The sequence below is a fragment of the Artemia franciscana genome, chromosome 3, assembly GCF_032884065.1.
Source record: "Artemia franciscana chromosome 3, ASM3288406v1, whole genome shotgun sequence".
In the NCBI taxonomy this organism is placed as follows: domain Eukaryota; kingdom Metazoa; phylum Arthropoda; class Branchiopoda; order Anostraca; family Artemiidae; genus Artemia; species Artemia franciscana.
In genome coordinates, this window is record NC_088865.1 from 6,560,768 (window position 1) to 6,573,471 (window position 12,704).

At 36.0% G+C, this 12,704-nt stretch overlaps 1 protein-coding gene and 1 non-coding gene across 15 annotated transcripts in view; both read left to right on the top strand.

Annotated features, from left to right (window-relative positions):
- Nucleotides 1–12,704, top strand: part of LOC136024812 (palmitoyltransferase ZDHHC16B-like) — a 229,143-nt gene that overhangs the window by 151,619 nt on the left and 64,820 nt on the right. The gene's annotated exons all lie outside the window — the stretch shown is intronic.
- On the top strand, nucleotides 11,786–11,918 carry LOC136025577 (U4 spliceosomal RNA). Its single transcript, XR_010617117.1, has one exon. It is a non-coding gene; the product is annotated as a U4 spliceosomal RNA (small nuclear RNA).

Sequence of the window (12,704 nt, forward strand, 5' to 3'; positions counted from 1 at the left end):
TCCACTATCACAAACAACCAAAGGGTTTTTCATGATATAGGCCGTAGATTCAAACAACGAATTCAAAGGTAATAACAATTTAAACATTAACTAAATGAGTAAGAGAAAATTGTGTGCTAGAGGTTTTTTGTTTCTCCAGTCTTTTCATCTAACCAACCTTTTTCAAATCCCCGTCCACCACTTTTCCACTTTCTATGCGGAATTGTTGCCGAAAGGGGGGGGGGGGTCCTTTTCTTGACGAAAATCCATTTGGCACCGTGAAGCCCGTTCTTGGTAGGGAATTAGAGAAAATCTCTTGTGTTGATTTTGGCTAATATTACAGCTGAAAAAGTTAACTCAGCAGTCACAGAAGTGTACGCAAAAATGAGTAGGATTAGGGCAAAATTCTCAAACAGTGAAATACGCTTGCTTGGAAACCCTAGTTTAAAACATGGCTAGTAGACATTGAGTCTATTAGGCAAAGTAAACATAAACATGAAGCAAACATAAACAAGAGGTCTAGTTTATTTCATAAGCAAATTCAGAACTTTCATAATAAGTATTTGCTCTCTTCATCGTATATTTGTCAATGAAAAGTGATTGACTCCTTAATGGCTATACATGTGCACACGAAGGACAAGTTCAAGCCTATAACCCCCTTCCGTCCCCAAGTGATGAAATTTTGTACTTTTCTCATTAACATCTACTATTTGTTGTATTATTACCTATTTTATAAAATTTTATCTCACTCCTATTCGCATGGCCCTCTCCAGGCTAAAGTTTCAAACAGTTCGTGGTAACGAACTGTAGTAAGGAGCGATCCGGCTCAATAGTAACCAAAACTCTAAAAAATTGAATTTTGATATCAATAGCTACATCAAAAGAATCGCATTTTAATGCTGATTTTAAATATATAAGTTTCATCAAGTATAGTCTTACCCATCAAAAGTTACGAGCCTGAGAAAATTTGCCTTATTTAGGAAAATAGGGGGAAACACACCCTAAAAGTCGTAGGATTTTAACGAAAATGACACCATCAGATTCAGCGTCTCAGAGAACCCTACTAAAGAAGTTTCAAGCTCCTATCTACAAAAATGTGGAATTTTGTTTTTTTCCCAGGGGTCATCGTATCGACCAAGTGGTCCTAGAATGTCGCAAGAGGGCTCATTCTAACGGAAATGAAAAGTTCTAGTGCCCTTTTTAAGTGACCAAAAAAATTGGAGGGCATATAGGCCCCCTCCCACGCTCATTTTTTTCCTAAAGTCAACGGATCAAAATTTTGATCCCCACAGTCCCTGGGGGAGGGGCTTCAAGTTACAAAATTTGACCAGTGCTTACATATAGTAATGGTTATTGGGAAGTGTGTAGGTGTTTTCAGTAGGATTTTTTGGTTGGGGGAAGAGGTTGAGAATAGGGGGATAGGCTGGGGGAGCTTTCCATCGAGGAATTTGTCATGGTAGAAGAAAATTTCCACGAAGGGAGCGCAGGATTTACTAGCATTATTAAAAAAAAAAAAAACAATGAAAAAAGAAATATGAAAAAGTTTTTTTCAGCTGGAAGTAAAGAGCAGCATTAAAACTTAAAACGAACAGAAATTTTTACCCATATGAGGGGCTCACCTCCTCCTAATACCCTGCTCTTTACGCTAAAGTATTTTTAGTAATTTCAACTATTTATTTTACGTCTTTGGTGATTCAGGGGTCATTGTCGATAAATTGGTACAAAATCTAAGCTTTAGTGTAAAGAGCGAGGTACTGACGAGGGGGCGAACCCCCTCATATATGTAATAAAAACATGATAATACAAAACTTCTTTACGTAAGCTAATTTATAAGTTACATATATCTTTTACTAAAAAAAAAGATTCATAAAAAATTAAAAGTTCTAGTTGCCTTTATCTTAATTAACCAAAAATCGGAGGGCAACTAGGCTTCCTCCCCCGCTCTTTTTTCTCAAAATCATTCAATCAAAATTATGAGAAAGTCATTTACCAAAAAAAAAATAAATAAATATGCAAATTTCGTTTTAATTATTCCTCTGCGGAGAGCCAAAATCAAAACATGCATTGATTGAAAAACGTTCAGAAATTAAATAAAAAAAAAAAGTTTTTTAACTGAAAGTAAGGAGCAAAATTAAAGCTTAAAACGAACAGAAATTACTTCGTATATGAAAGGGGCTGCTTCCTCATCAACATCCCGCTCTTGACGCTAAAGTTTGACTCTTTCTCTCAACTCTTCTTTTTAAAACAGTAAAAAACTTTAGCGTAAAGAGCGGGATGTTGGTGAGGAAGCAGCCCCTTTCATATACGAAGTAATTTCTGTTCGTTTTAAGTTTTAATTTTCTCCTTACTTTCAGTTAAAAAAACTTGTTTTTTTTTTTATTTAATTTCGTAAAAGTCGCGCAAAGAGAAAACTTTTGAATTTTGAAAATAGTGCAAATGGTAACACTAGTGGATATGTATTCATGCTAAGTCATGACACTAAGGAGTTAAATTTCTTAGGAGTACTGAGAAAATTCAAGTGTTATAGAGGTGGATATGCGAGAGCAACATCACCAGAGGAGTTAGTATGGAAAGATAACACAAGTATAAAATTGTTTTATGACGAAGGCCAACTTCTGGCTTGTGTTATGCTGCTCGTAACACGATACCACTTGATCAATCTTATCACCATCCACCTAGTATTAACATTCAACGAAAGGTAAAAAGAAGACAGGTGTACCCCTGCAACATTATCCTGGATCATATCTTGTCTAGGTGCCTATACTGCAATCTATGTAAAATTAATGTTGTAATAGACAGAGAAATCACTGGTAAAATAAAAGAGAGGAAGAAAGTTAGGATATTGTTATTATGGCTCGTCACGATGTATCACAGGCGTTTGATTCGGGGATATATCCTCAGCTACTGCTTAGTGCCAGGCACCGTGGTTTTGATAGCTCAATCCTACGTTTTTTCAAACATGTGTTATGAAACTTCATGTTTTTGTCAAATTGCCTACTCAAAAAGATTTTGTTGCTTCAAAAGCTAAAATTTGCGTTTGGAAAGGCATTAGGCAGGACAGGGTATCATCACCTTGATTTTATAGTAACAGTGTACTAGAGGCCCAGAAGAAAGTTAAGACATCGTTTATTTTTCGAGGCCTTGATTTGTCATATTTGAATTATGCTAACGACGTCCTGAAGTTCAGTCGGACCATTTTTGGTATTGAAGAAAATTTTGAGATTTTTGTCCGAATTTAGGAAAATAGGGCTTTGAGTTTAATGCTGAAAAGAGTGAAGTTGTGTCAATTGGTATGTCGCGCAATCGGCCCATCCCCGAAATTGTTTGTCTTGATGGTCATCCTGTTAAGGTGTCGCCAAGCATAAATTACCTTGGATTAACCCATTAGACGTGACTTAAACCGTACTCGAACACTTTCATTAGAATTTCTAGGTGCAAAGCTTTGCAAGGCATACGGCCTGTTTGTTCCTTGCAAAGCACGTTATAAAAGAAGAATGCTTTCTAAAATTTATGACGCATTTCTGTCCCCCATTTGTTAGCTTTGTCACCTGTTTGGAATGACTTTAGTATGTCAAACAGTTCGTGGTAACGAACTGTAGTAAGGAGCGATCCGGCTCAATAGTAACCAAAACTCTAAAAAATTGAATTTTGATATCAATAGCTACATCAAAAGAATCGCATTTTAATGCTGATTTTAAATATATAAGTTTCATCAAGTTTAATCTTACCCATCAAAAGTTACGAGCCTGAGAAAATTTGCCTTATTTAGGAAAATAGGGGGAAACACCCCCTAAAAGTCGTAGGATCTTAACGAAAATGACACCATCAGATTCAGAGACTCAGAGAACCCTACTGTAGAAGTTTCAAGCTCCTATCTACAAAAATTTGGAATTCTGTATTTTTTGCCAGAAGACAAATCACGGGTGCGTTTTTATTTTTTTTTATTTATTTTTTTTTTCCAGGGGTCATCGTATCGACCAAGTGGTCCTAGAATGTCGCAAGAGGGCTCATTCTAAGGGAAATGAAAAGTTCTAGTGCCCTTTTTAAGTGACCAAAAAATGGGAGGGCATCTAGGCCCCCTCCCACGCTCATTTTTTCCTAAAGTCAACGGATCAAAATTTTGAGATAGCCATTTTGTTCAGCATAGTCGAAAACCATAAAAACTATGTCTTTGGGATGACTTACTCCCCCACAGTCCCTGGGGGAGGGGCTACAAGTTACAAAATTTGACCAGTGCTTACATATAGTAATGGTTATTGGGAAGTGTGTAGGCGTTTTCAGTAGGATTTTTTTGTTGGGGGGAGGGGTTGAGAATAGGGGGATAGGCTGGGGGAGCTTTCCATCGAGGAATTTGTCATGGTAGAAGAAAATTTCCATCAAGGGAGCGCAGGATTTACTAGCATTATTAAGAAAAACAATGAAAAAAGAAATATGAAAAAGTTTTTTTCAGCTGGAAGTAAAGAGCAGCATTAAAACTTAAAACGAACAGAAATTATTACCCATATAAGGGGCTCACCTCCTCCTAATACCCCGCTCTTTACGCTAAAGTATTTTTAGTAATTTCAACTATTTATTTTACGGCTTTGGTGATTCAGGGGTCATTCTTAATGAATTGGGACAAAATCTAAGCTTTAGTGTAAAGAGCGAGGTACTGACGAGGGGGCGAACCCCCTCATATATGTAATAAAAACATGAGAATACAAAACTTCTTTACGTAAGCTAATTTATAAGTTACGTATATCTTTTACTAAAAAAAGATTCGTAAAAAATTAAAAGTTCTAGTTGCCTTTATCTTAATTAACCAAAAAATCGGAGGGCAACTAGGCTTCCTCCCCCGCTCTTTTTTCTCAAAATCATTCAATCAAAATTATGAGAAAGTCATTTAGCAAAAAAATAAAAAATATGCAAATTTAGTTTTAATTATTCCTCTGCGGAGAGCCAAAATCAAAACATGCATTGATTGAAAAACGTTCAGAAATTAAATAAAAAAAACAAGTTTTTTTTAACTGAAAGTAAGGAGCAAAATTAAAACTTAAAACGAACAGAAATTACTTCGTATATGAAAGGGGCTGCTTCCTCACCAACATCCCGCTCTTTACGCTAAAGTTTTTTACTGTTTTAAAAAGAAGAGTTGAGAGAAAGAGTCAAACTTTAGCGTCAAGAGCGGGATGTTGGTGAGGAAGCAGCCCCTTTCATATACGAAGTAATTTCTGTTCGTTTTAAGTTTTAATTTTGCTCCTTACTTTCAGTTAAAAAAACTTGTTTTTTTTTATTTAATTAGATAAAGGAGCTTGTCGGTCAATATTTTTTTGTTACGCTAAGTTCCTACTGGGTATTCCTCTGTGGGCCAAAAATCGGCGTGGGGTTTCTGTATATTGAGTTGTCGATCCGTTTGCTGTTGTCGTGGAGCGTGAGGGGTGAGGGGTTGCAAAAAAATTGTATAAAACGCAAAAAAATGTTTAAATATTTTAATTTTTGTTGCTTTTTTACAAGTCGGACAAAATCACGGAGGGCTCAAAACGGGTAACCTTTCTGAATACGGCTCTGTCCAGCACCCTTCAGAAATCTGGGAAAGATTTTGTAGGCCTATATTCATACGAAGTCTTCAAAGTGCATAACATTTTCTAAAAAAAAAACTCATGTCTCTGAGTTAATAGGGAAAAAACACCCTACCTCTCCATTAAGTTTCCTTGTAAATTCAGGAAGGTTTTGTAACTTGAAAGTTCCGTGGTGGGCTGGTATCAGAGTGAAACAAAATCCCCACCCCCTCAAACGGCAATGGTGAAAATGTAGGGGGAAAGGATAAGATTAAAAGACGCATTTAGAAAACAACGTTCAGCAATTACATCTAAAATAGGGGGTAAATAACTTGTTACTAAACTTAAAATAATGGCACTTGGTATCTAGCAAGTGATATATAGCGATCGCAAATTCTGTCTGTCTGTCGGTCCCGGTTTTGCTAGTTTAGGCACTTCCAGGTAAGATGAGATGATGAAATTTGGCTGGCGTATAAGGAACCAGAGCAGATTAAATTAGGAATTGTCGTTTCCCCGATTCGACCATCTGGGGGGAGGAGTGGAGGGGCGGTTAAATCGGGAAAAATAGTAAAAATGAGGTATTTGTAACTTACGAATGGGTGATCGGATCTTAATGAAATTTGATATTTAGAAGGATATAGTGTCTCAAAGATCTTGTTTCAAACCCCGACCGGAGTTGGTGACATTGGGGGGGACCTAAAGTCTTGGAAAACGCTTAGAGTGGAGGGATCGGGATGAAACTTGGTGGGGAAAATAGGCAGAAGTCCTAGATACGTGACTGACATACCGGGACAGATCCACTCTATTTGGGGTAGTTGGGAGGGGGGGGTAATTCTGAAAAATTAGAAAAAATGAGGTATTTTTAACTTACGAAGGAGTGATCGGATCTTGATGAAATTTCATATTTAGAAGCACCTCTTAACTCAGGTATCTTATTTTAAATCCCGACCACATCCAGAGTCATTGGGAGGGGGGAGCTGGGGGGAACCGGAAGTCTTGGAAAACACTTAAAGCGGAGAGATCAGGATGAAACTTGGTGGGAAGAATACAAGCAAGTCCAAAATACGTGACTGACATAACCGGACCGGATCCGCTCTCTTCGGTGGAATTTGGGGGGGGGGAGTAATTCGGAAAAATTAAAAAAATGAGTTATTTGTACCTTACGAACGGGTGATCAGCTCTTAGTGAAATTTAATATTTAGAAGGATCTTGTGCTTTAGAGCTCTTATTTTAAATCCTGACGGAGACCCGGTGACATTGGGGAGAGTTGGAGGGGGAAACAGGAATTCTTGGGAAATTGAGGTATCTTTATCTTACGAATGGAAGATCGGATCTTAATGAAATTTGATATATAGAAGGTTCTTATGTCTCAGATGCTCCATTTGCAATTCGAATCGGATTCGGGGACATTGGGGGTAGGAGGGGAAACAGAAATCTTGTAAAACGCTTAGAGTGAAGAGATCGAGATGAAACTTGATGGGAAGAATAAGCACAAGCTATAGATACGTAATTGACATAATTGAAACGGATCTGTTCTCTTTGGAGGAGCTGGGGGGGGGGTTGATTTGGAAAAATTAGAAAAATTGAGGCATTTTTAACTTCAGAACAAGTGACTGGATCTTAATGAAATTTGATATTTAGAAGGAACTCATGTCTCAGAGCTCTTATTTCAAATCCCGACCAGGCCTGTTGACATTGGGAGGTGTTGGAGGGGGAAACCGGAAAACTTGGAAAACGCTTACGTTTTAAAAACTTAAAACAAACGGAAATTATTACGCATATGAGGGGTTCACCTCCTCGTAATACCTCGCTCTTTACTATAAAGTGTTTTTAGTAATTTCAACTATTTATTCTACGGCCTTTGTTATTCATGGGTCACTCTTAAGGAATTGGGACAAAATTTAAGCTTTATTGTAAAGAGTGAGGTATTGACGAGGAGGTGAAGCCCCTCATATACTTAATAAAAACATACGAATATAGACGTTCGTTACGTAAGTTAATTCGTAAGTTACGTATATTTTTTAATAATGAAAATGTTCGTAAAAAATTAAAAGTTCTAGTTGCCTTTTTAAGTAATCTAAAAATTGGAGGGCAACTAGGTCTCCTCCCCGCTCCCTTTTTCTCAAAATCTTTCGATTAAAACTCTGAGAAAGTCGTTTAGCCAAAAAAAAATTAATATGCAAATTTTATTTTAATTATTTATGTGCGGAGAGCCAAAATCATAACATGCATTAATTCAAAACGTTCAGAAATTAAATAAAGAAACAAGTTTTTTAAACTGAAAGTAAGGAGCCGCATTAAAACTGAAAACGAACAGAAATTACTCCGTATATGAAAGGGGCATTTCATCCTCAACACCCCACTCTTTACGCTAAAGGTTTTTTCTGTTTTAAAAAGTAGGGCCTATAGTTAAGAGAAAGAGTCAAACTTTAGCGTAAAGAGCGGGGTGTTTAGGAGGAAAAGCCCCTTTCATATACGGATTAATTTCTGTTCGTTCTAAGTTTTAATGTCGCTCCTTACTTTCAGTTAAAAAAAACTTCTTTTTTATTTTTATTTAATCAACCCTAAAAGCTAAAACCTGCAGTAAAACACAATTAGTCAGAATTGACTCTTAAAAACACAGTTCTATAGTTTATATTTTTTTCCATTATAATAGAGTTTCTGGCTAATTGTTACCTTCCCTTGCTCCCTTGGGTCGTCAGCCCTTACAAATACTGCTTGAAGTAATCCCCGCCTGCTCGCCGAGATTGGCAGTTTGAGCCGTTGGATTTCATACGCTTGTTATCAAGGTGATATTTCTCTGTTTCTTCTTTTTTTCGGATTTGTATCCTATTTACATCATCCTGGCTCTGAGATTATTTATGCATGAAGTTTCATGTTTATATCTTGATAAGTATAGCTTACTTCTTAGCACACAGGACAAGTTAGACACTCACATGATTATGTGTAAAGAAGAGAGATGGCTCAGGCCTTCGGCTCTCGCATCACCTCATTCAAATTTTCTGGATTTTTGCCAGCAAATTTCTGTATGGTTTTTAGTCTACAGCCGTTTTCGTGATTCCATGATTATTCATTGTGAAGTTGGCACTCGGGCCTTCTGCCTTTTCTGTCGTCCCTTCCCCCCCGCTATTGTTTCCTACCTCATCCCTTTTACTGCCCCTCTCAGATTTACTGTAATGATACCCACCAACGATTGTGCTCAGGTCCGTCAAAATCGACCCTTGTAAAGGTGGCCCAAATGCAACTGATGAATTAAAACAACTGTTTTTTTGCGTTAATTAGTTTTTTTTTTACAATTTAATTGAATAAATGGTTACAAGAAGATACAAAATATCTGTCCAATGGTTTCCATTCTCATGCTAACAAATATTAGCCCTTACCAGAGCGTTATCTATTCCTCCGTCATTAAAGTGACGTCTTCTGTCATTAAAATGACGTTTTCCATTTTTATAATTTCATTGAGTTGAGATAATACACCCCCAGAAGAACAGAAATAGTCGATAATTGACGTGTTGCTGCGAATCATATGTCACCACAAAAATTTTCGGAAACTTTAAATAACTGACAAAAAAGAAGAAATGCGATACTTGTTCATTATTCAGAACACACCCAGCAATTGTGATCTGCAAGATCTAAAAAAAAACCGTTTAAGTTTCTGTATTCGTAGAAAATTAGCTTAGGATTAGTGGAAAAACTACGTTGTAGGTATATTTTAATGAAATATTTAATATATAAAGTTGGTATTTTGCTTAGGCTAGGTTATGTTAGGTTACATTTTGCATGCTGCCCCGCTATACTTAACCCCGGCCCCCCAATGTGCAAATAGATAGCCCAAATTATATATATATATATATATATATATATATATATATATATATATATATATATATATATATATATATATATATATATATATATATATATATATATATATATATATATATATATATATATCATATCTACCTCCCAATGCGTCTCAGTTGTTTCAACCCATGTACCTGTAAATCGGATCAGTTTCCGGATGTATTCTGAATGATGGTCAAGTACCAAAAATGCAAATAATCCAAAAAAAACATGGACGTTTTTAAACCATCATTTTCATTAGGGCCATCCCATATTATCAAAATAAATTTGTCAATTTTCTGACAATACAAAATTAGAAATAACCGTGATTTCGTCAGGTTCCGCTATCAAACAGTTCGTGGTAACGAACTGTAGTAAGGAGCGACCCGGCTCAATAGTAACCAAAACTCTAAAAAATGGAATTTTGATACCAATAGCTATATCAAAAGAATCGCATTTTAATGCTGGTTTTAAATATATAAGTTTCATCAAGTTACTTATCAAAAGTTACGAGCCTGAGAAAATTTGCGTTATTTTAGAAAATAGGGGAAAACACCCCCTAAAAGTCATAGAATCTTAACGAAAATCACACCATCAGATTCAGCGTATCAGAGAATCCTATTGTAGAAGTTTCGAGCTCCTATCTACAAAAATGTGGAATTTTGCATTTTTTGCCAGAAGGCAGATCACGGATGCGTGTTTATTTGTTTTTTTTTTTGTTTTTTTCCCCAGGGGTGATCGTATCGACCCAGTTGTCCTAGAATGTTGCAAGAGGGCTCATTCTAACGGAAATGAAAAGTTCTAGTGCCCTTTTTAAGTGACCAAAAAAATTGGAGGGCATCTAGACCCCCTCCCACGCTAATTATTTTCCCAAAGTCAACGGATCAAAATTCTGAGATAGCCATTTTATTCAGCGTAGTCGAAAAACCTTATAACTATGTCTTTGGGGACGACTTACTCCCCCACAGTCCCCGTGGGAGGGGCAACAAGTTACAAACTTTGACATGTGCTTACATATAGTAATGGTTATTGGGAAGTATACAGGCGTTTTCAGGAGGATTTTTTTGGTTGGGGGGAGGGGTTGAGAAGAGGGGGATATGCTGGGGGAACTTTCCATCGAGAATTTGTCATGGGTGAAGAAAACTTCCATGAAGGGAGAGCAGGATTTACTAGCATTATTTAAAAAAAAAATTAAAAAATAAATGTGAAAAAGCTTTTTCAGCTGGAAGTAAGGAACAGCAATAAAACTTAAAACAAACAGAAATTATTACCCATATAAGAGGCTCACCTCCTTATGATACCTAGCTCTTTACGCTAAAGTATTTTTAGTAATTTCAACTATTTATTCTACGGCTTTTGTGATTCAGGGGGTCATTCTTAATGAATTGGGATAAAATTTAAGCTTTAGTGTAAAGAGCGAGGTACTGACGATGGGGCGAATCCCCTCATATATGTAATAAAAACATGAGAATACAAAAGTTCTTTACGTAAGCTAATTTATAAGTTACGTAAATCTTTTACCAATAAAAAGATTCGTAAAAAATTAAAAGTTCTAGTTGCCTTTTTAATTAACCAAAAAATCGGAGGGCAACTAGGCTTCGCCCCCGCTCTTTTTTTTCTCAAAATCATTCGATCAAAATTATGAGAAAGCCATTTAGCCCAAAAAAAAAAAAAAAAAAAAAATGCAAATTTCGTTTTGATTATTCCTCTGCGGAGAGCCAAAATCAAAACATGCATTGATTCAAAAACGTTCAGAAATTAAATAAAAAAAACGAGTTTTTTTAACTGAAAGTAAGGAGCGACATTAAAACTTAAAACGCACAGAAATTACTTCGTATATGAAAGAGGCTGCTTCCTCATCAACGCCCCGCTCTTTACGCTAAAGTTTTTTACTGTTTTAAAAAGAAGAATTGAGAGAAAGAGTCAAACTTTAGCGTAAAGAGCGGGGCGTTGATGAGGAAGCAGCCTCTTTCATATACGAAGTAATTTCTGTGCGTTTTAAGTTTTAATGTCGCTCCTTACTTTCAGTTAAAAAAACTCGTTTTTTTTATTTAATATTCAAGTCATACTTAAGTATTCAAGCTATTGTAGGTACACCGAGGGCGGTGAATAGAATTTCAAGCTAATACTAACCAGGAGTCTTTAAAATTACACAGCTTCCATTGTATTGATCAATGGTATGTAGTTAGGAACCCCTCTTTTAAACTTCTTTTTTGATCGGAAAAACCTATATCATCTTGTTTTTTCGTATCATAGCCCAAAGGATAAAATTATATGGTAATACAAATTCTATATAGTTTTGGCAACTATAAAATGTTTCGTTACGTTGAATACGTCTACATTCAAATATTTAAATTTGAAAAGAAATTTATGCAATCTTATTTAGAGACATGTATATAAATAATGGCTAACATTCAATGGCCTATAGCTGTGCGCAGTGACAATATCGGAACCAATGAGGTTAATCCGAGGTGCGATTATTGCTACTTGAAAACTTTACCCAATACCCCATCTAGGCGACGTGAGATAGCGTTGATTAAGGGAGTTGTCCCAATGGACACCCAACCCATTGTATTAGCTTCGATTGACAAGAGTTGCGTTCGAATCGACTCGAAAAAGTCAACTTAAAAGTTGACTTTTTTCTCTGCTGCCGTTTTATTTAGTAAAAAGTTGACCTAGAAAGTCAACACAGAATTGCGAATCGAACGCTTCAGTGGCGAAAAATTTAGAAATATGAAATTGTTTAGTCTAAAGAAAAGACAAGGAAATTGTTAATAGGCCTAGTGGAAATAATCTTAGCTTTTCAGTGACCTGTAAGTAATCTTATGCATATTCCTTAGGATTTAAAGGGTTTTTGGTGTTCTAGGCCTATCTTGCATAGGCTAAGCTTAATAAGGAATGAAAAGAAAAATTTTATGTTGTTAAAAACGTTGATTCTCAGGAAGGCAGCTATCACATTGGTGAGTTATTCTAATATTACCAAATCTAACAGGCTTAGTTTCTAAACCAACCTATAATTTTAGTTGAAAAAATTAAAAATTATAGGTTGGTTTGTAACTTTGTATTATAGGTTAGTTAAAAACTAAAAATTATTGGCTTCTTTTCCCGGTAAAATTGGTGCAAACAGTATTACTGGCTTTCAAATAAAGTGAATATACCACTCCATGCCCTTTTTTATCCTCTTTATATATATAATAATTGCTTCTACCACAAATTCAGATTTAAGCACTTTTTGACCTCTTAAAAATGACCTATATGTGGGGTCATTACAAATCTGTAATAGCTTAGAAACAAATTTGGGCTATATATTTGTACATCAAGGGGTGGGGGGGGGGGTAAAGCATA